Source organism: Osmia lignaria, chromosome 8, assembly GCF_051020975.1.
Source record: "Osmia lignaria lignaria isolate PbOS001 chromosome 8, iyOsmLign1, whole genome shotgun sequence".
In the NCBI taxonomy this organism is placed as follows: Eukaryota; Metazoa; Arthropoda; class Insecta; order Hymenoptera; family Megachilidae; genus Osmia; species Osmia lignaria.
In genome coordinates this window covers 5,432,767-5,458,280 of record NC_135039.1, presented here as the reverse complement: position 1 = coordinate 5,458,280, position 25,514 = coordinate 5,432,767, and the positions used below count along the sequence as shown (strand labels likewise).

The 25,514-nt window shown below is 38.6% G+C and overlaps 1 protein-coding gene and 1 long non-coding RNA gene across 2 annotated transcripts in view; both read left to right on the top strand.

Moving 5' to 3' along the window:
• Window positions 1-25,514, top strand: part of LOC143305580 (uncharacterized) — a 369,432-nt gene that overhangs the window by 187,400 nt on the left and 156,518 nt on the right. The gene's annotated exons all lie outside the window — the stretch shown is intronic.
• On the top strand, window positions 14,141-14,659 carry LOC143305530 (uncharacterized). Its single transcript, XR_013062539.1, has 2 exons — window positions 14,141-14,393; window positions 14,537-14,659. It is a non-coding gene; the product is annotated as an uncharacterized LOC143305530 (long non-coding RNA).

Genomic DNA, 25,514 nt, shown 5'->3' with positions numbered 1-25,514 from the left:
GAGGCATAGGATACCACGGATATAATTTTACGAAAGCTTTTGCTGTGGCTTTCGTATAATTTGTAAATTTATTAATGTTTATCTTATATCCACTAGAAATAACTTTCATTATAATACTAATTCTACGTATAATGTCACTATCAACGCCAATAATATTTGCAGACACTTCATGATTTTCAAAAAACCTTCTTGCGGTATTACCGTTGTTACGTTGCGCGTGCGACGGCGCAACGTAAAAAGGAAAGATATAAATTGGAGGATATAGGGTGGTTAAATTTCAATTAGTTAGTTGGAATTCAACCCCCCTACACCTTCTTTCCTATTTTAGCGCGATGGTTGGTATCGCTGCCACCAGTCTTGAGCGGGTTAACACTCTCGACAAATTAAAAGACGAAAGGCAAAATTGATAAGATGTTAGATTAGAAATTATTAGCCCTTCGTTGGGTTCGTTCAACGCTTAGATCCCGTACGGGTCCCTCCTTGAATCTGCGTATGAGTTGGTAGGCGTGTTTTAGCTGAAATGTGTGAGATGCGTTTGAAATGAATTTTGAAACTGTTTAGGTCAATGAAACTGGTTTAATTGTGAATGAAAAAAAAATCAAGTAATTAGTAACAGAGAAATGCCAAAATTGAGACTTTTATAAATTTGGAAAAATTCGTTAGTGTAGAAAATACCAGTTTATGCAAAAATGTGAACAAGGGTAAAGTTGCTTAGAATTAATTAACAAAAATATATCAATATGAAAACACTCTAATATCACAGTCGAAACTATTGAGTTATGTACCGGTCGCGTGAAATGATTATTACAATTTCGCTTTCCTAAAGTTAGCTGTAAAATCGGCGGTTTTCGCCCGTGGTACACCCCAGCCTGAGATACTCTCGTAACTCTCGAAAGAGCTGGACTAAGGTGCCCTTTTGATGATGGAAAAATTGGAATTGCGAGATTGTAATAAACGGAAAAATAATACTGAAATCAGTCGATACCTCATACGGTGGAACGATCTGACCTGAGACTCTCTCGTAACCCCGAAGGGCTGGACCAGATCGCCCATTTTGCCAATTGATAACGTCGTGATTGAAAAATGTAATGGAATCAACTTACCGTTACGCTGTTTAATACAATACAAGATTATAATTTTCGCTTGCTAAGATTCGCTTTGTATTCGCTCGATGATCTGGAACACCAAAGAACGGTAGGATTTCGATCACTGCACTTGTCGCAGCGAAACGAATTAATACGGACGAGTACGTCGACGAGAGACAAACGAATAACGAGAATTACGAATTACGATTAATATAAATTACGCGAAATGAAGTTAATACGGAAATACTACGCGAGCAAACGATTTAAAAACAGAAAGAAAAGATAGAATATTAGAGAGAAGGAAGGTTTTACGTGCGCGTCTATGAGTCCTTATTCAGAATTCCGATTATTTTAACTCGCACGGCACTCTGCCTCGCTACGTGGAGGACTTTACCGCAGAGAAAATATCGCGAACTTCCAAATAACTCTGTCTCTCGGACACACGGGCTCCCGATCACGTACTTACGATTGATCGATCAAGAGTGTCAAATTTCGTACGCGATCGATGGTCGAAGGGCCCGTCGCGCGAACATCGTCCTTGGAGGGGACGGTTTGACGAATCGTAGTTCGTTTTCGGAAGCGTCGCGTGCCCGGTGATTGGCTAAGACACACGAGCTAGACGAAGATCTTTCATCCCCTTTCTTTGGTGTTCCTTTCTTTTCTACTTCGTCGCCATGATAGTTTCAACGGTTTACAGGAACTACGCAGTATTTCTCTTTATATGTATAATTAATTAATTGCATTTAATTGAAATATAACTATTGATTTGATTGAATTGTAGAATGAGATTTGAAATTGAAATATACAGGTTTTGATAGAGGAAGCCGTCATCCGTATATTATGATCAAAATTATTCGCTTTCCTGATTTTCCATAAAGATAGTCTGATTTAATAGGTTTAAAAGCGGACGATGCGTTTACGGTGGTTGTAATGCCGTTGCGAATTATGCATTTAACAACAATCTATCGCACATTAGCTTCGATGAATTCGGCATTTCGTATTCTATGAATTTTAAACAATTTTCAATCCGGCGAACGTTCCTTCGAGAACGTTCCTTTGTTCAAAATTTGCCGTTATCGCTAGGCAGTTCTTAGAATTTCGATACAATAGTGTTTATTGCTTCGAGCGGCGGTCGAACGTTCGCGACGTTCGCTTTCGTAGAGGTTCTCAATTCTTACTTTCATTGTTTAAATTCATTTTCATCCATCCACTCTCTCATACTATCGTTACGATCAGGTAATGGTGATCCTTGTTGGACCGGCTGACGCTTTGTGCAATAAAGAGAGAGAGAGCGTTCTACAAAAGAAGTTATCACGGTTTTCCTATTTCTAGCAGTTAACCGGGGAAATTCCCATAATGCGAAGCACTGGCTAATGTTCTATAGCTATTACTATGGTTGACGACGATAGTTTCAAGGAGGGTCCCGTAAACTGTTGAAAAGCATTAAGCTCAAACTCTTCCTTGTACACCCCTGCATGAGAAATCCTCGTAACCTTGAAAGGCTTGACAAGAATGTACAAGGTCGAGGAGGAATGGAAAGGTTGGCGGAAAACCGAAACACCCGCCTGTACGCCCCTTACATGAGAGATTCTCGTAACCCAAAAGGGCTTGATAAGGGACGCAAGGCGGATAAATTTCAAATGAGCTGTCCCACTTGTATGAAGGATTTCCCTGTTGCACCGATTTACCTGAATGACACATATAATTAAAGGGCAACTCAAACCATTCACGAATATCATAATCATTTCTTGCGGAAATCATTGGTTCATGAGATATAGCCGAAAGATTGGTTACATAGGGTGCGCGCGCTATGGGGTTGTATTGGGTATCAATCGATAGATCTTCTTGAGGTGAACAATATTGATCGAAAGACCATGTGGCTCAAGTCAATAGTTCTCGAGATATCGTGACTCAAATATCTGCAGTTATATGAAAACTCGTGTACAGTTGGCCGAGATGAGGAAACAAGAGAAGGAGCTGGGAAACAGGAGATACTCCAAGTGGTGATTTTATTTGTATATATTTCTGAATGTAATTCCAATTAAAAAGACAATTAAAGAAACAAAAAGATAACAGAAGCAGAATCGTTTACTTTGTCTGTTGCTTGACAGGATTTATGAATGAAACAGGAAAAGAGAAAGAGAGCAGTTACTCATTATCTTGGACAGGGACATCATCTTCGTCTCCTGACTCTTCCTGAACCAGAGTCGGCTTTCCTTTCGGGAAATGAAGGTTGAGAAAAGCAGCAGGTTGTTTGAGATCTGTGTCGTATCTGCTGTAACTCAGGTACCAGATGATGCAGAGGGAGTGAGCACAGGGGTCAGTTGTTCTCGCTCCAGTCTTGCACTGACAGAAGTATCCTCTGATGGATTCGAATCCTCTCACGCTCTTGTCATACAGAACGAAAGAAGCGTAACTCTTGCCGTTCGAATGTCGCGACTGGACTCGTCCTTTGATCAGGAGTGGATCTCGCACCAGAATCCCTCTGTCCGTGAACTCTGACCGAACTACAGCTGCCTCCTTTGCTACAGACACTTTGAAGTCAGAGCCTGCTCCCCACAAGTGGTCGAAGAAGTAAGACTTTGCCAGATTCAGGCAGTAGTTTCCAGCCAGTTTCTTCAGCTCCATTGAATTGAGTTCAGGGACGTCGTTCATCTCACGAGTTTCTGTCAGACTCTTGAAGTTGGATGGTTTCTTTACCAGTCCCATCTCCGTCACGAGTTTCATCAGTTCGTTCTCCTTCGACTGAACTGCCAGAATCCGCTCCGCGATGTTCTCATCGTCTCCATCAGAGTAGAGTCTGGGTTCGAACAGATTCGTGATACAGGTGATGATTTGAAGATCGTCTGCCAGAGTCATGATGGATTTGTTGTCGAGTGTAGTTCCGATGGAGTTGTACCTCTTCATCGTGTGATTCCTGGCTTCGATGACCCATCGGACTTTGGTGCACATTCTGTTTGAGTTTGACTGTCGGCTCTCGAACTGTTTCTGTCCTCGCTTCAGGAACTCAGGCATCACGACTCTAAAACCTCTCTCCTCGAGGGCAGCGACTACATCTCGGAAACCACGATCCAGGACAAAGACATCTCCAGGTCTGAAGGTATCCTTGAACCAGTCCTTTTCCATGATTTGCTTCAGAATCGCTGCATCGTTGACTTCGTTGCTCCAGCAGCAGTCGATGTCGATGAACCTTCCGGTTGTTGTGACACAAACCATCGGCTTCAGCAGATTCCGCATCTTTTGGGCAGTGAACGTCTTCCTCTGGAACCTGAAGTTGCTGCTCTTCTGGTGGTAAATGTATGTTCCGTCCCAGATGGTTACCAACTCTCCTCGATGTCCGTCAGGGAAATACATCGTTTTTGCGATTTGACTGATTTCGTCTTCCAGCTCCTGTCTTCTCGGCCTCAAGACTGTGGGCGGCAGAGAGAAAACTAAAGCCTTCCTTCCTCTGGCAATGTGTCGCTGAGCAGTTGACTTCGAGATTCCGATCATCTCTGCCAGCAGCCGAACTCCTGTTCCTTTGAAGAGGTACGTGAGGTAGATACAGATGTCGAAGGGAGAGGCCTGAGTCATCTGAACGAGTTGCTTCACTTCTGCAACAGTTCGTCCAGTGTACACTTGAAGCGCAGCATCATCCATCTTCTGGAAGTAAGACTTTGCCTGGTCTTTCCTCTGAGAGATGTCTGCCAGATGATGAAGCAGTTGAACGATTCCGTCTGGAGTGACTTCAGAGGTTGAATCAATGACGCAGTCCGGGAGCTTCGCCAGCGCTTCTTCGACAATTGATTCATCGTCGTTGAGATGATGAGGACAAATGACAGACTTCTCGGAAATGAAGATCTTGGTCTCAGCGAAGATTCTGGCCCTCTCCTTGACAGGGACGGAAACAAGAAACGCTGGCTTCGGTGGTCGAGAGGGAGCTCTTGGATCACGAACTTGTTTGTTGCAGGAAGGAAGGTTGACGAAACAATGGGTGTGAGAGACACTGACTCGCTTCAGTGATAGAACGACCGGAGCATTCGATGGACAGGGAGCAGGAGGCGTAGGAGGAGGTGTTGGTGAAGACATCGTTGTTGGGAGTCCAGTTGCAGAGGAATGTGCGACTTCCTCCTCTGGAGGAGAAACTGCGAGTGAAGACGCTCTCTTTGTCTTCTGCTCTTCTTGTTGTATTATCAGCCGGAAGAAGGAGACTACACATCAAACGAGAGGGACCTGTTGTTCAGTGCAAACAGTAACTCGGACTTGACTCTTGATTCAGCCAAGATGCAGTCCTGATTGCGACCAAATGAGAGGGAGTCTGACAATGACACTCGGCTATTGTATTCACCCCTCGTTGCCATTTGTGTGAAAATCAAAGATATTTGTATACCAGTGTGATTGACGGCGATACACGAGTTTTCATATAACTGCAGATATTTGAGTCACGATATCTCGAGAACTATTGACTTGAGCCACATGGTCTTTCGATCAATATTGTTCACCTCAAGAAGATCTATCGATTGATACCCAATACAACCCCATAGCGCGCGCACCCTATGTAACCAATCTTTCGGCTATATCTCATGAACCAATGATTTCCGCAAGAAATGATTATGATATTCGTGAATGGTTTGAGTTGCCCTTTAATTATATGTGTCATTCAGGTAAATCGGTGCAACAGGGAAATCCTTCATACAAGTGGGACAGCTCCTTTCCGCCGGGACGCAACACCGTCATTCGTTGTGCCGAATCCGGGTTTAGGTTTATCAACGATCAAACCCAATTTAGTTTTGAATTATTGTTGTGTATAATTCTTCGTCGCTGCTACAACATTCTTATGCTCCTCACCTCAGGCTTGCCATGTTTTTATAGGTAATTTATATGCAAGATGCAGCAGGCACTCAAAGCACCTAACCCATGCGTGCAGCACAGAGAGACCAAACTCAAGATTAGTTGTGTTAACTGTTGCACTATAAACTAGTTTAAGGTTATTAAAGTTTTTTGACGTAAGTCCACATAAATAACATTTTTGGATTGATGTTGTTTCTGTTAACGCTTTGCATATCTTTCCGTCAATCATTGTTAGCAGAAGCTTATGTTTAACTACAACATTCATTCCACCCAAATTACATGTTGAAGGCTGCAACTCGTCTATCTGTTTCTGGATGTTGACCTTTTCAGCTACTATAGTAGAATTTGTTTCGGTTATAAACCGGAATCGAATGGACCGACAAAAACGGGTCGATGATGTCCGGGGATTTTGCCAAATAATGATATTATCATCCGTTGCAACGGATTCACTGCAGCACACTTGGATTGGCACTAATGATGTCATAAACACAGTTGAATCGGAACATTCTTCATGGTCAAATTTTTGTTTATATTCGCTATTTCCAGATGAGCCATCAAAGTCCCATTTGCTTATCATAACAACATTTTTATGTTGTTCCAAGTTTAGATTTTTTTAAATGTCGATTTGGAGAGACAAGTATCTTGAAACGGTATGGTTGAGCAGAGCTTGCAGTTTTGCAGTTTTGTCTGGGTAACACATTTTTTTTGCATTCTGTACAATTTTGTACGAGGGAAATCGTAATTTGTCTTTCGATCTTATAATGTTATATTGATGACGAGTGAGTTTACTGTCAACTATCATTGCTAACGCTTTCTCTGCTGACATCGTTTGTACTGTATTATTTTCAAACTTCTTCATCGCTCTTTTGTATTCTTTTGCACGAGAAGGTGATGAAGATGTTAAGGGCACAGACTCCTTGTGCCATGACCTGTATTCGTGCACCCACACAATCAACGGAAAGCATGCACGTATACGCCATGTGTGAGAGAGACACTCGATTTCGTAGATTCCATTTTTCGTCTCGATAATTGCATAAATGAAATTTTCACGGGTACAGCACACACGGGTAGACTTCGCTACAGGTCGGTCTGGTCCGCTTGAACGCTAATAAACATCATACGTTGAGAAAAATGGAATTTTGGAAACTGTACGATTGAGACAGACGCTGTTGTAAGCAAACAACATGGCTGCCGAATGCTGCGTTCGGCTACATTTTAGCGAATATTGGACGATTTAATCGTTTTTTCACTGATAACAGAGCAGACCAACTTCCCTTGAAGTAGCACAATATCACTGAAATTCGATTTTTCACAGTTTATCACTTCTGGAAGACGTAAAATGGAATCTACGATTTGCACGCATCAGACGTCAAATAGACATAAGAATAGTTCAGTGATTCTCCGTCAGAGGCATTGATGGTATATTTGACCACGTTATCATCGGAGTCGATAAAAACACAAATCAGTCGATAAATGTAAATTCTAATTTGACACCCCAAATGGCTAGGCGAATATAGCCACAAGTAAGGCATAGTTGCCGCAACGTATTAAAACTTCTGTCACGCTGTTCACACCTGTTACAATTCTAATCATCAGCACAAGGAATCAGCTCGAGCCGATAAAGAGGTCTCAGAATGAAACAATACATAATGTGTGGCAAACCACAAAACTTTTTTATTCATATTTATAATCATGTTTTTTTATCAATGAAAAATATAGAGATATGCCAGAGAAATGAATTATAAAACTTGCACATTTCGCAATATTCGCATATTCTATATGCAAAAGGATATAGAAGGCGATATACATGTGCTGTTTGTGTTCCTATTTATGTATTTATTATTTACTGAAAAGATTTTGATTCCTGCCGGACATACAGAAGGACAGCGCGAACGAAAGAGAGGTAGCAAGAACGAAATAATACACATAACGTACGCGACCATAAAAGTTATAGGAATGAAAACTGCAGGACATTAATAATTTCAAGAAGGTGAATCGGAGGGAGTGAGGATGCAACAGTTTTACACTAATTCTAAACGCGTTTATAAATAGAAAACAAAGAATCGCCGGCCGATGCTCGCCGGTGACAGCTGATCACGCGGACGGTGTAATGCGTACGAGTGCGAGTGAGAAAGCAAGATTACGATACCGATGGCTTTGCGAGACAGACTGTGTTTTGTCGCACGGAACGACATCAATTTTGTCATCTTGCTTTCTCACTCGCACTCGTACGAATTTCTGGTCGCGAATATTCTCGCCCGCGGGTCCGTCGCGATTATTCGCCGGAGATTCGCAACAAAGGGAATAAGAAATAAAGAGATATGTACTAATTTATCATATATTTTTTTTATTTGTAATTCTTCAATAATAATTGACAATAACATTGCGCCCTCCTGTGCCGCCGCCCCGTCCTCTGCCGCCGCCCCATCCTCTGCCGCCGCCCCGTCCCCTGCCGCCGGCGCTGCCGCCGCGCCATCCCCTTCCTCCACGGCGGCCGCCCCATTTTCCTCGACGGCCACCGCCACTGCCATATACCATTTTCTTCAGTAATTTTTTAATCTGAAATATAATAATGAATTGTACTATAATTGTAACATTATTAAAAAAAAAAAAAAAAAAAAAAAAAATAATCGTGTAAATTCATTTGCTACTATTGTAGAAATGATTTCTTTTCACGAAAATCGAATTTGGCCACATTTATTGCATAGAAAAATTAATGTTTTTACTTACTTTCGACGACGACAGCAGCTCTTTCTCTTCTTGTCTGTTTTTTCCATCTTCTTGTCCGTTTTTTCCATCTTCTTTCTGCTTCTCCTCCTCTTTCTTTTCCTGTATACTTTCTATGTCTTCTTTGTTCCTCTCGTCTGTGTTCACAACTTCCATCTGTAAAGAAAGTAATTTATATATAAATAACGTAATATTAATGATATAATATTTTACTGGCCGATTATACGCACCTCGTGGTCTGACATCTTGCTTTCTTTGATTGTCTTTTGTCGTTGATGCTGAAACCACTCGAATGGTGGTGGGGATCAGGACCGTGTTCACTGTTTTATAAAATAGACCTTTTCCTATTTTCTAATTTTTTATTTTACGGATTACATTTTTATTTTCATGTTATATTTTTGTTTTATAATTTAAATCCATAATATTATAAATGAATACAACTTCAAAAGTTTTTTTGGTCATTGTTCTTTATTTTTCGTAGTCCTTAGAAACACTTCCCACCATGGTGCCCTATGTTTCTCCGTACTGCATTTTACGTTTTCGCGACAGTTGCATTCGAAGCAAGAAATAGATAGCATCATTGAATTTATTTCAAAGCTTCGAAAGTGTGAAGTGATCAAAGCGAGAGGTGAATATTGTGGTGTGATAGTGACAATGAGTGATAGTGAAAATGTTCTCATGATTGAAGTGATTGAAGATAGGAGAAATGAATGTGAACATCAGTGTGTGGCGGATGATAGAAGTCGTCGGCCAAAATATACAATCAGTACGAAAAGATATTCGAAAAAAACAGCATGCCGCGAAAGAAGGCGGCGGTTAGCCCTTCAGAAAAGTTCCGTACAATCAACGTCCGATGGACAAAGATACACCCCCGAGAAAATTTATTTGCCATTGGATGACGAAACAGAAACGGCAAATTCGACAGAAATTTTTGAAGAAACGACGAATGAATTGTTTGAAATTGAAGAAACAAACAATGCTGAAGATGGGATAAATATGGAAGGCACAAATTCAGAAAATGAAGAACTGATGATACAGAAAGTTGTAACGAACGAGCCTGAAGAACAATTCTGTATACCAAATGGCTTCAGTATCGTGGACATGCAGCACATCTTTGCTGAATTTCAGAAAATAGGTGACCATGCTAAAAACAGGGAAGACTGTGGAATTAGACACCTGAAAATAACTGGCATGAAACGGTCGGGCCTGAGGACCACCCTCAGTGTAATATGCGATATGTGCAAATATAAAGGTGAAATCCACAGTGAACCTGACGAAAGCAATAAAATGGAAACAAATCAGTGTGCAGTTGCTGGAACAATTGTGAATGGAGGCAGTTATGCCCAAATGGAGCAGTTCCTTGCAGCGATGAACATACCCTCCATGTCGAAGAAAGAATTTAGAAAGCATCACGATAAAATCGTGAAAGCACTAACTGTTGCTGCAGAAGAAGAGATGGTAACAGCGGCAGAGGAAGAAAAACGCTTGGCCATTGAAAGAGGCGATATTGTTTCCGGATGTGGAATCCCTCACATCCCCGTTGTGGCCGATGGAAGCTGGATGAAATGATCATACCGGACTGGAACGTACAATTCCGCGTCTGGAGTCGGCGTTATAATTGGATATCACACGAAGAAAGTTTTATTTATCGGTGTGAGAAACAAGGTGTGCAGGATTTGTCGATGTGCTGCGAAAAAGAAAGAAGAGCCACGAAAGCACACCTGTTTCTGAAATTGGAGCGCAAGCCAAGTGTAACGACCCAGTGATAGGTACGTCACTGCACCGACGTATAGGGAGAGCGGTTCCCCAAGAAGGCGACTCGTATGAATGAGAATTGGGATTATAGGTTCGTGTGGTGTGCGGTTAAGGAGTGAAATCCAACATTAATGTATCAAACTAAAAATTATCTTTTATTTAAGTAAGTAAATTAACTACAATTGCTCTAAGTAAGTATAATATTAAGTATAACAATAGGTACGCCCTAGATAATGAAATACAATAAGAAATTATAATAGGTACGCCCTAGATAATGAAATACAATAAGAAATTATAATAGGTACGCCCTAGATAATGAAATACAGTGCAAAATATATGATTAACGCGACTTGATCTTCGAATACAGCCAATACTCTGTACAATTTGCCAAGTTACACTAAGTACTGGAAAACTATATTCTAGTAGCTTGTATGATACCTTCGGACACGAGCGGACTATACCTACAGGTCGCAATCGGTTTCTGGTCTAGCCAGAGCTATGCTAATACAGGCCTGCTCAAGGAGCTCCGCTCCTCGCTAGCTCTTTACACTTGAACGTGTGGCTTAGTATTAGCACGTGTTCAACACGTTGCGTACCATGAGTAGGGTGTCCACAGATCCGAACTCTCGTACGTCGCTACTGAAAGAGAAGGATAGAGCTAATCTCGCGCTCTATAGTTGCCTAGGCAATTCAGCGCAAGCTTTTCCTCTACTTCCAGAGTATTGTCTGCATCTGACCGAAGCCAGGGAAGATCTGATCTGGCTCTGCGTGGAACGCCTCTATTTATAGTCAGATTCTGCTGACTTAGCGTTTTTTTTTATTATAGGGTTCCTCTGAATTTCTGGAATTCCCCATCACGTGACGGCCAAGCACCCCTGCTCCTTAGTCTACGCGGTCACCCTACTCTAGAATCTCACCCCACCGCGAGATCATCGGGGTTGCGCTGGCGCGTATGCATTCGTTTGTCGATCATTTATCGATAATCTATTTACCGACTGACTTACCGACTAATTGCTTATCGACTTATCGCTTATCGACTTATTCAATCAGACTATATTATCGATTAAATGAAATTTATTTATTATAAGAAGTATAATACAAATTAAACTAATTACTTTTTTATAAATTCAATTAAACGTAAAAATTAAATTAACCATTTTGTGCTAAAAATAAATTATAATAATAAAAACGAAATGGAAAAAGGTGCTGGGTCTTCTTAACGGGTCGTTACACAAGCATCAACGGCTATGGAAAGTGACGCTATAGTCGAAGGCTTCAGGACCAGCGTAGAAAAACGTGGGCTGATTTATTCAACACTGATTGCTGATGGGGACAGCAGCGTTTATAAAAAAATTATAGATGCAGATCCATATAAAGCACAGATTCGTGTAAAAAAAATTGAATGCACGAATCATTTATTGCGAAACTTTTGCAGAAAAATGAAAGAAGTTGTAAAGATGACAACACCTGGTCCATTCAGAAGAATCGTTGAAAGCAGCATTCGGCGAATGCGTGCGGACGTAGTAAAAGCCGCAGAGTACAGATACAGTCAGCAAGTAACAACCGCTGAAAAAATTAAGAATTTGTATGCCGACATACACAATGTTCCTAGCCATGTTTTTGGTGAACACGCAGATCGTTCAAAACTACAATACTTCTGCGATGGAACGAGTAAAAAAGATGAAAAGAACATTGTTCCCGAATTCATGAAGATGGGAGTGTACGAACAAATCAAAGAAATACTTCGACCTCTGTTGGCGCATGCTGAGAGTTTGCTGTATAACAGCAACAATAATGCCGTCGAAAGTTTCAACGGAATCATCGCAAAATATACAGGAGGAAAAAGATTGAATTTCGGCGAGAGGGGATCTTACACGGGAAGATGTGCTGCTGCTGTCCTACAGTATAACACAAAACAAGTGTTGTCGCGTCTGAATACGGCGATGAACAAGGAACCGCCCGTTATTTTACGCAAAATAGAAAATAGAAGGAAGAAAGAAAATGAGAAATACAGTGAAAAGAGAAAGGAAAAAAAAAATTACAAAGCACGTGCGGAAACAATTCCGTTCTGAAAAGGATTCCAATTACGGACCAAATGCTGAAAAGCCGGATATGGCTAACAATATTTATGAATTAGAGAAAAAAAAACATATGGAAATGTTACAGAATTGGCAAAAGAGAAGAGATGCCATTGAAGAAGAAACCATCGGTCAAGCGAAAAATCCGAGATGGTTGAATTACAAATTTAAATTATTGACGGCCTCTAATTGCGGACGAATATGCCGTCGTCGAATTGGCACGCTCTGTGGAAATTCAGTGAAGTCGTCAGTGTATCCACGACTGATTAGTGCACCTGCAGTACAATATGGACAGGAATGCGAAAAATTCGCACGTGAACAACTAAGTGTGTGCATTGGTGTTGAAATTAAAGAATGTGGATTATTTATTGATAGTGCCATCCCGTTCTTAGGAGCTTCGCCAGATGGACTTATAGACGAAGAGGGCATTGTGGAAATCAAATGTCCGAAAACGGCGGAGAATTTATTGCCGGAGGAGGCAATCAAAAGTGTTGCAGTTATTCGGCGTATATTTGCAGACGCAGAAGGAAATGAATTGAACAGGAACCACTACTATTACTACCAAGTACAAGGACAACTACATGTCACAGGTAGAAAATATTGCTTATTTTGTGTTTGGACCCGAAAAGGGTTAAAGTACATTAGAGTCGATAGAGACGATAATTTTTGGCAAAAGAATATGGAGCCAAAATTAATTCAATTTTATTTATTATGCATGTTACCGGAATTAATAGATAGCCGGTACAATAGGGGAATGCCCATTCGGGAGCCTCAATTTATAACAGAGGAGAGAGCAAGCTTGGAAAAGCGCAAAAGGTCCCTCTCAGAAAGTTGCACGAATATTGCTACTGTCCGGCGTCGCACTGCACTGTAAAGTGCAGTAACACTGACTCTGTTGGTGGTTCACAATTGCATGAAATAGCAATTGTATTCGCGGATCATACGATCTCGCGAGTTGTTCGACGCCAATATACACATTTCAAAATAGTGACTTTTGAAAAGTCAAAAAAGGTCTTATGCGGACAGTAATAAAAAATACTGTTACTGTCCGGCGTCGCACTGCACTGTAAAGTGTAGTATCACTGACTCTGTTGGTGGTTCACAATTGCATGAAATAGCAATTGTACTCGCGGATCATACGATCTCGCGAGTTGTTCGACGCCAATATACACATTTCAAAATAGTGACTTTTGAAAAGTCAAAAAAGGTCTTATGCGGACAGTAATAAAAAATACTGTTACTGTCCGGCGTCGCACTGCACTGTAAAGTGTAGTATCACTGACTCTGTTGGTGGTTCACAATTGCATGAAATAGCAATTGTACTCGCGGATCATACGATCTCGTGAGTTACGCGATGCCGTATTATATTTATTAAAATTTGTTACAGATTTTCGAAGAAAGGATTCCCGAGAAGAGGTTTTTTGGAGCGAAGCGAGCGTAGGACTCTAAATTTATTTTTTCAGCTGAAACAATTTTTTTCTTATTCCCTTCATGAAATTATTAATGTCTTATATCATCTTTTCAATTAACTTTTTCTTTTTTCAATATTTATCATCATTCATCTTCATCTTTGCATGAACATTTTTGTCGTTCAGAAATTAAAAACAGCATTTTCCTCTTCTCGAAATAAATTAAAAAATTATATATAGATATATTCAAGAAAGCATTACCTACCAGGACAAATGCACTGCAAATATGCTGTCTGATCACGTATAATCGGCAAGTATAATCTTACATAATTAATATTATGTTATCTATACATAAATTACTTTCTTCACAGATGGACGAGGAAGAAGAAGAAGAAAAGAAAGAGGAAATGAAAAAGAAAGAGGATAGAAGAAACAGGAGACAGAGGTCTAAGGAAGGAAGTCGGATAAGAGGGAAGAGAAAGGAGAATCCGAGGCCGTCAACGTCGCAAGTAAGTAAAAGCGTTGATTCTTCTATGTAATAAATGTAGCAGAATTAGATTTTTCGTGAAATGGAAATTATGTCTACAACAGTAGCCACTGAATTTCCATGATTGCTTTTTCTTCTTATAAAACATTCATTATTATGTTTCAGATAAAACAAATTCAATACCACATGACTGGGATGGCTGTCATGGTAATCGACGATGCAGACGCCGCGGAGAAAGAAGAGGCCGAAGCGGGCGGCGGGCGGCCAATTATTGTTTATATATATTGATAATATTTCAATAAATACATATTGTATATATAGATCAATTTACATACATCTGTTTATTTTCCATTCCCTTTCTGCAATTATTAATGCCATGTAGTTTTTATTCGTATAAGTTTTATAGTCGCGTACATTATGTGTATTACAGTCTCATCGAATCTGTCGTGGCGTGTGACTCGAACATATGTATTTCCGCCGATCGGTACTACGTTGTTTGATTCATCATACTCCTTCTCTTTCTATGGCGCTGTCCTTTTCTATGTCCGCCTGGAATCAAAATCTCGCTCGGCTCGAGCGAATTCATTTTGCTAGATGGTCAGGATTGTCACAGATGTGGCAACACCGCGACAGAACTCTCAAATGATGTGATTCGACAACTACGCCACCTCACTTTCGTTTCTTATTCTACATAATGACGTTAGATGTCACACCGTCAAATGTCACATTTATCAATTATATGTTTTCACGATTGCCCGATTCTTTATAATGGCGCTTACATCGATTCGGAGGAGGCCCCGAAGGAGTCTGTGCCCTTAACTTGGGAAGCAGTTAAAAAAAGGAGTTGAACTGCATCTTTCTTTGATATTTTTTTAATTAATATTTAAGTAATTTCTTCAATTAGATATTACTGTTATTCTATTACAATACGTAAATTCGAAGACATACGAGGAAAATTGGTTAGGTTAAATTGTAAGGATATAAAGAAATTTCAATCTTTAACGGTTTGTCAGTTTTATTTCTTATTCCTTACAACTATTATAATTTTATTCTCTGAATGGTCATTACAATGAAAGATGGATTAGACACAATTTGATTTCTCATTTAATTTGGTATATACATATCAGGTTTCTTGCAACTATTGCACCTGGTCCACGCTTATACGATATTGCATATTTTACTTTCCTATAATACAACAAGGAAACAAAACTATAATATAGTGATTACCATAATACAATAGAAAATGTTAAGCTTGGTATAAACCTTATGTTTTTTTTGTGTACTTAATCTGCACTTACGCTTCATTGCTTTATAATGACTGATTTTTCTTTTGAATGAAACTTCCACTAGCGTATTGATGAAATTTTTCGATTAAAACAAGATCAAACACGAAATAATTTGAATTATAGTTACTTTATATATTTGCATTAGGTTTTAAATAAATAAGTAAATATAATGCAAATTATGTCGTGTTTGGTCTTATTTTAATCAGAAGAACCTTACAATTACATTGGTAAAAGTTTCATTTAGCAAAAATGAAAAATAAAAAAGTTATGGTTAAATTAATATTGTCTCACTCAAATGTTTTTTCTCGGGCCCTTTAATTCTCGGACCTCTTTCTCTTTCGCTATTTGTCTTTTTCTACGTTCGTCAGCATTCAAGAACTCGCTCGAGCTGTGTCGTTCTGCCAGCCTCGCACACTTTTAGGAGAATCGGGAAAATCCAGCATAATAACACATTCTATGCTGAAAGAATATACTAACAATAAGTTATCTGTCTAAAAAAATTTTAATAAATCTGACAACAGATTTATTTTCGGGCTGCTTTTCTTAAGTAATCAGCATTTTACCAGTATCCTGTACAGATCGTGTGTAGCAGTTTGTAGCAAACTCAACATATTTTCGATATTATGTAGAATACACAACCGATCGACAAATATTAAAAATCCAGGATATTTTGTGCCGCTTTTTATATGTCAAGGGCCATCGAAATGAAATAAATGACCAACAATGAATAGTATAATAAAGGTGATTGCTGTTCATCTATTTCCTTTCTACGATGTATTTCTTCCACAAGAGACGGTTTCCTAACAATTTACAGTACAGTAAAACCTGGGTATATGCAAGACGTCCGATCCAACTTCGACACCTCGCTTGGATATGCATATGCAATGTTTTGATTCGATCTCTCTGACTTTTCGTTTACTTTTAACATCAATTTTAGCAAGTAATTACAATTCAAACTATATCGTGTTTGGTATCATTTTAATCAGAAAAATCTGGCCAATGCGCTAGTAAAAATTTCATTTACAAAAAGTCAAAAATAAAAATGTTTTATAACTGAATTAGTATTAGTCACACCGATATGTTTCGGCTCTTTCCTTTGATCATTGGACCTTTCTCTCTCCTCCACTGCCTGTCCCTTTCTGCGTTCACGCTTGGCTGGCGTCGCGCGTAACCCGAGATTCAACATCTCGCTTGGATCCCAATCTCTCTTGCATATGCATATCCAGATTTTACTGTGTTGTAAATTGTTAGGAAACCGTCTCTTGTGGAAGAAATACAGGATTGCTTCGAAATAAGCAAGTGGTTGTGTATTCTACATAATATCGAAAATATGTTGAGTTTGCTACAAACTGCTATACACGATCTGTACAGGAGACTGGTAAAATGCTGATTACTTAAGAAAAGCAGCCCGAAAATAAATCTGTTGTCAGATTTATTAAAATTTTTTTAGACAGATAACTTATTGTTAGTATATTCTTTCAGCATAGAATGTGTTATTATGCTGGATTTTCCCAATTCTCCTAAAAGTGTGCGAGGCTGGCAGAACGACACAGCTCGAGCGAGTTCTTGAATGCTGGCGAACGTAGAAAAAGACAAATAGCGAAAGAGAAAGAGGTCCGAGAATTAAAGGGCCCGAGAAAAAACATTTGAGTGAGACAATATTAATTTAACCATAACTTTTTTATTTTTCATTTTTGCTAAATGAAACTTTTACCAATGTAAAAGCAACTTTACCAATGTTGCGACGAAATATATCAATTTCTGATGGTTTGATAAACGCCGCAATGGGAATAGTGAAGAAATTTACATGGCCGGCACTTCGAAGAGATCAACTAGAACAGGGAGAGTTGCCAGACTCAGCATTTATAAAATTTGACGACGAGTCGGTTGGAAATAGATTCAAAGATACCGACGGTTACATTCCAATATCTCCAGTTGTAGCAACGTTTCAAGCGACGAAAGGTTATGGAGACGTCGAGCGCAGAATGTTACCACTTATTCTAAGTTGGGCAGTAACGGTGCACAAATTACAAGGGACTACATTAAACAAAGCTGTAATTGATTTTGGCAAAAAGAATTTTGCAAAAGGCCAAATTTACGTTGCACTTAGTCGAGTTAAAAGTTTAGCTGGTCTAGTTTTATCTGATTTAGCACCAAACAAAGTCCTTGTTAAACCTCATGACGAGAGAGCACTCCCAGAAATGCAAAGATTACGACAGTTACTTTTGCAAAGAAACAGTCTAAATCAGCTTTCAGCGCCTAATATGTGAAGAAGCAAGCCAAGCCTTTTTATTATTTTTTATATTTATTAGCAACCAATTGGTAAAGAAACTGACGAAGTTTACTTGCAGGGACAACTTTGAAAAATCGCGATCGGTATATTCCTTGGAGGGTAACCCTAAAGAATAGGGTTATAATAATAGTTATTAACAATAAGAAGTTACATAAATTTTGGGAAATGGAATCATCGTGGAATGATCTACGAAATGTGAAAACTTTCATCGCAATCGGTGCATTCATTGAACCAGAACGTATTTTGCAATAATGAAAACCGTTCGGAATAAAAAAATGCGAAATTGTTGTATACCGGGACCAATCGGAAGACATATCCTACAAGACGCAAAAGATTTCATTTCGATTGGTCCATCCGTCTCGGAGTAATCAGCGAACGTACATTTAGAAAAAAAAATCGTTAGGAATAAAAGAATGCAAAATATTTTTTTTACGGGACCAATGGGGAGATATACTCTATAAGATGCAAAAAGTTTCATTCCGATTGGTCCATCCGTCCCAGAATAAGCGGTGAACATACACCGCACGTACATGAAATAGTACGTTTTTTTGCAATAAAAACCGTTCGGAATAAAAAAATGCGAAATGTTTTTATGACGGGATCAATCGGAAAACATATCCTACAAGACGCAAAAGATTTCATTCCAATTGGTCCATTCGTCTCGGAGTAATCGGTGAACAAAGCCAGGAAAAAAAATAATTAAAAAAAAAAAAAAATATACTGATCGAATTGAGTATCCTCCTCCTATTTGAAGTCGGATAAAAAAAATGATTTAAACGTCCTTATACAGGAAGCCATCGATATAGAATCAAGGTTAAGAAAACAAAACATATTGAGAGGCGACCCAACTAGCATACTATGCAGTCTCGAGAAATATGACTGTCAAATATGATTTTCCCACAAAGATTTCATTCTTTTCCTCCTCAAGATATCTTATAGATTTAACTTCCAATCCTTCTTTGATCACAGTCGAAAGTCGATAACCATCCAAGAGAGTTTGAAGAGGTGCTGAGTAATCCTTTTCTGTTGTCTTGGAAGGTTTCACCCCAAATAAGAAGTAAACACCTTCTTTTGCTTGATAACGAAATATCCCTTCTTTGGCTATTAAGTCTATTGTTTATCCTTGAACAACAAACTTGTATTTAATTGTCTGAACATTCAAAGGTAACAAAAACAGTAATAAAAAGAGGAAACACCGGGATCCCAATCTGTATCTACAGAGGCAGATAGTATATTTCTACATGTTTTAGATAGAATTCTATTTGTTGTTAAATATCTTAGGAAATACTTGTTTTCCCAATCGAATGAACCTTCTCGGATTTTCTTCTTGAGTTCCTTCGAATGATGCATGTAGTATGCTACCTTATGTTTTAAAAGCCTTTTGAAGTTAAAGTGATTGATCACCCTCGTATGCTGGCAATTTATCTCATCTGGTATCGGGTCTGGGAATGTTCTCTGTTTGGGGAATATTATCGCCTGTCTGGTGTTCTTAGAGCTCATATTTCCATCCGTGTCAATGTAAGGTGACTCAAAGGAACAAGGTCTGTATTCTGAGTCATTTACCAAAACTAGTGCCTCACAGCGCCCATGAGGATTTTTCAGTGCTAACAAAGTATTGAGATCATTGGCTTCATAATTTAATGGTAAATAGTGCATCATATGTATTTGATTCCTGACTTCATTCTGCGCTCCTTGGTACGTCCTGCTTTCTGTGTTTCTCATCCCCCATCTGCAATAGACTGCTATCTCTGTGATTCCATCTATTAGTTCATCCACTGTTGTGAAATTTGTAGTGATACTTAATATTGTGTCACCATTATGGATAAAGCTCCCTCTGATGTCATTAAATCTAAAGTTTACAACTTCTCTACCTTCATATAAAAGAAACTTCACTCCACTTTGATTCTCAGTATGTCTAAGGAATATCTTGCATGGTACAGGTGAAGTTTTTAGGCCATGAGACTCACTTTGTGATGTTATACTTTGACCAAGAATAACTTTCATCCATTTTATATACTTTGTCTCAGGAATATCAGGGTTTCTTAGATAACTAAACAACGGTTTATCAAGGCAAGTACTAGTCTCCATGACTTTTTTTATGGCCTCTATAGTTATATGTGAGTAAACATATTCGTAAACATATTTGGTAAATTTTTACCTAATATTCTGTTAACAATTGGTCTTTTTCTCATTTCCTCAGTAGCATATCCAATTATGAAAAAATTGACATGAGTAAGTGCATGTTTCAAGGAGGCTGTTATGTCAGAACTTCCAGATAGAACTGGTAAAACTCTTCTTTTGGGATCCATTTGATTCAACAACACTTTAATTTGTGATGCTAATGACATTTTCTCTGCAATTGTCAATTGAGTTAAGTTTCTTATTTCTCTCAAATCTGTCTCTGTCACTCTTTTATAAGGAGTTATGAAGTCCAACATTAATACTTGCATTAGAGCTTGATCACGTATACTTGGATCAATGTCTATCATTGGGCTTCGTGTGCTCACTCTTCTTCTTTCAAGGTTAGGTGTACCCCATTGTATCGAAACCTTCCGCCACTTTATGTCATAATACGATTTTACCTCTTTTCTATGCTGCATCATCAGTATATCAATGACTCTCTCAATTTCTTCATCTGGTATCTTAGCCTCATTTACCCACCAATCTGTAGCTTCTTTTTTACAGAGCACTCTACCATGGTAGTATGTGTCATTAACAGACTCTTTTCCTATGTAATAATATTGAAATGGTAACCCAGCTTCTACCGCTTGTCTTTGTCAACACTCAGAGGTTATTTTAGTGACATCAATGACATTGTCGTAGATAATGAGTTGGGGTCTTTTAAGCATTTTGAGGCTCCTTCTATTAGTTTTAAATTGCTCATAGGTTCAGACCTTATTACATCGATAGTCTCAGCACTTGCATTTAGTATCATCTTCACACAATGTAATAGATGCTGCTTATACGGATGCATAGTGTGTGCACAATTATTCTTTAATTTTAGGGTCTGTTGTTACTGCCAAAATGTGGCAGTATTTATTCAAAATAAAAATAAAAGGGAAAAGGAAGTGTCATCCAAGACAGGCTTTATTCAAACAGGGGCGCAATATCCAAAACCCTGTCCTCGTCCCACTCGTACAACTCCTCGAGGAACCGCCTATAGTCGCGGCGATACTCCCGTGCGGTGCGTTTATACGCCAGGTTGATCATACTGGGATTCCAAATAAAATGGCCATTAGTACGCTGAAAAAAGAGACGAAGGAAATAACATAAGACAATGTGAAAAAAAAAAATAATAAATAAATAAAATAAAAGACCACTCATCCAGGATGCGAACACCTCCTTCCTAGGCTTCGATAATTCCAAAAATACAGGGAATGGTAGATACACAGAAATGTTAACGGGTAAATTGCAATAACGAGTGTGCACAAAATTTCCAAGCAACCATAGGACACTAAACCGATGGAGCACCTTACAATACTCGGAACCATCGCATTCAAAACACTCGCTGTCTCAGCGCATACCCTCCACAACAAAGGATCCAAGAATTACCAATTTCATTCTAGAAGCTCCGAATTTAAAATTTAATAAAAGAAGCCCAGAAGTGTCAGTCTACAAAATTATTCGCACTGTAACTCCGTTGCGCACCCCTACCGCTTCAATCTCTGCGGGGAGGGAAGTAAATGGTCACCCAAAAAACCATTTACTCTTTATAACACACCGATTAGCAAAAGTACAAAGAAGTACTATCCAAAAAAAATACTCAGCGTAACAAAATCACACCAACTAACAAAATATTGTAATTACATTCATCTCAAAATTGTAAAATTCATCTAACTCATAAAAACACAAACTATGAATTTGGATAACACAATTGTTCTACAAAATCCTTACAAATTTATTTGTTGATATCGTACCGATATGCAACAATTTAGGCGGCCAGGTGTCACGGCCTGTGACGCATTCTTTAAACTCCTATTTCTCTATCCAAATTCATCGTTCCGCAAATTTTGAGTGAACAGTTCATTCGTGAGCAGACAAACATAAATTGTCTCACCATGTCGTCTTTCCCATGTAGCTCATCTAGCTTAAATATATCGGTCAGTGTCTCCCATACACTCGATAAACTGGTGTCGGCTGAAACAGTTATCATTGTATATGTATGTAAACATCGTGTGTGAGTGCGTGCACGCTGAGATTTCAATTTATTAGTCTTTCTCGCCGCGACTTGCAAGTACGTTTCTCACCATGGTTTAGCGATGTTTCGGAACGATCTAGTGCGCAGTTATAAGCACGTGCTTTAGTGTGGCGAGAGAGATAGGGGAAGAGGACGCCACCGCGCTCTGTCTTTGTCTCGCCTAAGTCTACTCTCTCCTTGCTCGAGCCTCGCGCACTGCAGCTATCCCCCCCCCCTCTTTCTCTTCTTCGCTTGTGCGCACGTGCCCGCGCCGGCTGGCCTTTCACTACGCGCCCGAAGTTTCCGTTATTTTAAACAAAGGACTATCCTTTCCAAACATGTTTCACCCCATACAAAGCAATATCTCGCCATTTTCTTTCGTACTATTTTAACTCGCGTCTCACTCTCCTTTATCGCGGTTATACGCCTCACCGCGTCCGATTTCGGCATTATTTTTCGTTAACGAATTCGCACCGATGCACCCTTTGTTCTCACCAAGGGAGACTTTGAAACTCGTCCCGTTTTGGAAGAATCGTACTTACGCATTCGTTTTTGTAATACTCTCCCGTAAATATAAGACTTCGTATACTTACAGTCTTCCTCCATCTTTTCACTCTCCTTCAAAACCTTTCCAGTTTCGTCTCCCATTTTCTCTTTTTATTTTTCCAATTTTCCAACCGCGCAGCTGAAACGTGCTGGTGCCCGTAACCTGTTAGATTCTGGGATTTTGGAAGGCTTAATTATCACCAACTTGGTAGGTTTTCTATATCACTTTATTCACTCTCTTATATCGTACACTCGTTTGCTCGTAACGCTTTTACGCAAGTGGAGCGCGTCTAGTGAGTGAGAACTACGTACAGAACAATCGTTCTATATTTTTGCAATAGTAGGCTTCATTCACGTCCAATAACCAACTTCCTGAAGAAAGTTCTCATAATAAGTCTCCCTAAACCGCTATTTGAAATTTAAAGTGCCTTCATTCCGAAAGCAATACTTCAAAATTTTCGGCTGTGGACCGATCCACTTAACAAGAGGTGGTTGAGTCAGCATGTAATCTCTTGCTTGGCGACGCCGCACAGTGGGACAAAACTGCTTTTGACGATCAAAATTCTGTAACTTCGGTTCTATTGGAAATATTTTATTGAAATTTTGGGAAGTTTTTGCCTACATTATAATACTTAAGTTGTATTAATATAAATTATATTGAACTACAGGGTGTCAAGATATTCACGTATAAACTGTAACGCGTTCAACATCCTTCACTTCTTAGACATAGTTTATGTTATTTAACAAAAATTTAACTTAAAACTGTTAACAACTATAATGAAAACGGATATAATAATTAAAAAATGACAAGACATGTGTTATTATAATATATTTATTTATATTTATTATGATCTATACCAAATCATTCGTGAAAATAGTTTCGACAATTATGAAAATTTATTATGGCATATTGCAAGGCCGAAATAAAGTTTTACATGACGAATATACATGTTGAATGCAGTTAACTGGATAATAATCGTATCTGGTACTGCTTTTCCATCATCGTGCGCTGCGGCCAAGATGGGTGTAATTTATTTCAATCGCCATTTTTTTTAGCAGTGGCTGGTTGGGGCAGCCTTTTTTTTCTGATTCTGATAGAGGAAGGTTCACTCTTTACTACAGTAGTAATCACACACTGCACAAATGTGCACATTTTTTTTAAATCAAACGCAAAGTTGAGATTTTATTTAAATGTATTTCGTTTCAATCAGATCCTATTATTTAAAAAGTTGTTAACATTTTAACTTATTTTATGCACTGAATAGAATCTATACTAATCTAGTAAACTTTGTAATTCATTTGAATTTTATCTTTCCAAGTAAAAGTTATTAGAATCGTACATTGAAGTTACGGATAATATCATCAGCGTTTCGTTTTGACAAAGGGTATAGCAGGATAAGATAGTCAAAAGTGCCCTTGAGCCGAATTTGCTTCGCAATGCACCATTCGATAGCATATCCCAAAAAACCATGGTACACCAAGTTTCAACCCTGTACCTCAACCGGGAGGGTAGTTACAGGGTAAGAAAGAAAAAGTAGTTTTTGCCATATTTTCCCTATTAAATGGCATTCAAAAAATCTGAAAAAATTCTAGAATATTCTAGCCATGTTTCTTTATGATTGTGAATTTTCTCAGATTTTTCGGTTGCAAATCCTAGGCGTGAAAAATCAAAAACGCAAAAAAAAGTCGAAAAATAGAGATTTCGGGTAGAAGCTTTCGAGACACTAGATTTTTACTTTTACAGTAGTTAGATATTAGCATGACTGGTGTCCTCAATTTTTTTCAGATTTTTCATTCTGGTGCGTCAAACCGAAAAAAATCAAAAACCGATATTTTCGATATATTTCGTGCGATAACATGAGAAATACTTTCAATTTCTACATTTCCTTTACACACTTAGTGCATTATGTGATTTCGAACATTTTTGCACTGGATGCAGTAAAATCTGAATGGAGAGAGTGAAGTTATTATAAATAATTGAAAATTACGCACCTTATCCTCTAAAATATTAGAAACTTTTTCAACGTCGCCGATGGATAAGTCGGTAAGGTGTCCGACTAATAAAATATTTCAAAATTATTTTCATACGTTATTAAATGATTATTGTGTATTCTTATGTGATTAATAATTTAAAAAAAAATTGTTTTATGACAAAAAATAGAATTGTACATTCATGGGGCGCGAACTCGTGACAAAAAAGTTTCCAGCGGTTCCATAGTCGGACACCTTACCGACTTATCCATCGGCGACGTTGAAAAAGTTTCTAATATTTTAGAGGATAAGGTGCGTAATTTTCAATTATTTATAATAACTTCACTCTCTCCATTCAGATTTTACTGCATCCAGTGCAAAAATGTTCGAAATCACATAATGCACTAAGTGTGTAAAGGAAATGTAGAAATTGAAAGTATTTCTCATGTTATCGCACGAAATATGTCGAAAATATCGGTGTTTGATTTTTTTCGGTTTGACGCACCAGAATGAAAAATCTGAAAAAAATTGAGGACACCAGTCATGCTAATATCTAACTACTGTAAAAGTAAAAATCTAGTGTCTCGAAAGCTTCTACCCGAAATCTCTATTTTTCGACTTTTTTTTGCGTTTCTGATTTTTCACGCCTAGGATTTGCAACCGAAAAATCTGAGAAAATTCACAATCATAAAGAAACATGGCTAGAATATTCTAGAATTTTTTTAGATTTTTTGAATGCCATTAAATAGGGAAAATATGGCAAAAACTACTTTTTCTTTCTTACCCTGTAACTACCCTCCCGGTTGAGGTACAGGGTTGAAACTTGGTGTACCATGGTTTTTTGGGATATGCTATCGAATGGTGCATTGC